Genomic DNA, 1,235 nt, shown 5'->3' with positions numbered 1-1,235 from the left:
ACCGAGGAAATGGCCTTCCCTTATGTTTTGTTGCAAAAAGAGAGGCCCATTTCTTGTTGCATTCCACAGAGGGAATCTTATTATTGGGGCCCCATCCAAAGGATCTGGGACCAATTTAGTGGGGCAAGTCATGGGGGAATCCCCTGGACTCCCAAAACTAGCATCAAGTGAATTCAAACCTGAACCTGTTCCTATGTCAACACTTGCTCCTGCTCCTGGAAAGTGCACCATTCAATATAGGTTCCTTTTCAAAAGGGTGCAACACTAGGACTTCTCGGGAGGTCACCCATCCCAGTACTACTCCGGCCCAAGCGCGCTTAACTGCGGAGTTCTGATGGGATCCAGTGCACTAACTGTGTTATAGTCTTCTTCTTTGCATATACTTTGGGTAAATGTTCCTTTTTTATTTGAATACTTCTAATTAGCCTTGTACCGATGGTCACAGAAGCTGCTTGCTCAATTTTCTTCTTTTTCTCCTTGGCACTACTGGGTTGAGCAGGTGCAATCCTTTCCTGATAAGTTCCTAGTATTTTCTTCTTTTTATCCTTGGGAGATACCAAAAGGTTGTTTGCATAATCGATTAGCAAGTCATAGTTAACTTCATAGCTCATTTCTTCCATTTCTTCTTCTCTAGTTTCAACGGCCTCCATAAGGCAAACATCAGTGGTTATAGTGAAACAAATGTCTTTTTCAAAGTGTTTCACCACTTCATCAGATAGCCTTAATCTCATGCTCTTCTTCTTTTGAAACTCATTAAAATATTTATTCATGGCAACAGGAAATGTGTTCTTCATAGCCTTAATGTTATTCTTGATTTGGGCTGTAACCGGTATGTCCTTGGACCATTGAATATCACCAATTCTTGGAATGAAATTCTAAAAGTAAAAGAATAAACCAATCAAAAATTGACCATATTTGAATGTTTGGCTATTGTCCTTCTTAATTGATTCTAAGGTTAGCATCAATTGACTTCTCATTGCCTCACACAAATCATAATCTACATTCTCTTCCATCATCCTATAGGCGGCATGCATAGTAGCAGACCATACACTATTCATCCTACTGGAGTGGAATGTCCGATAGCCAATAACCATTGTTGCAAATCTGACTTCTAGATCTGCAATGTTGTTGACCGATATAGCATGACCATTAGCAATGGTCTTTGTCAAAGCAATAACATTCTCCTTTGAGATTGTTGTCAATTTTGGTACTTCACTGGTTTGGCAGAAACCAAC

General features: G+C 39.9%; 1 pseudogene; it reads right to left on the bottom strand.

Moving 5' to 3' along the window:
* Window positions 1-253: 253 nt before the first annotated feature.
* Window positions 254-372, bottom strand: LOC131037655 (5S ribosomal RNA; annotated as a pseudogene).
* Between the last annotated feature and the right edge of the window lie 863 nt (window positions 373-1,235).

The sequence above is a fragment of the Cryptomeria japonica genome, chromosome 11 (genome assembly GCF_030272615.1).
Source record: "Cryptomeria japonica chromosome 11, Sugi_1.0, whole genome shotgun sequence".
Taxonomy (NCBI): domain Eukaryota; kingdom Viridiplantae; phylum Streptophyta; class Pinopsida; order Cupressales; family Cupressaceae; genus Cryptomeria; species Cryptomeria japonica.
This window is presented reverse-complemented; position numbering and strand designations above follow the sequence as displayed.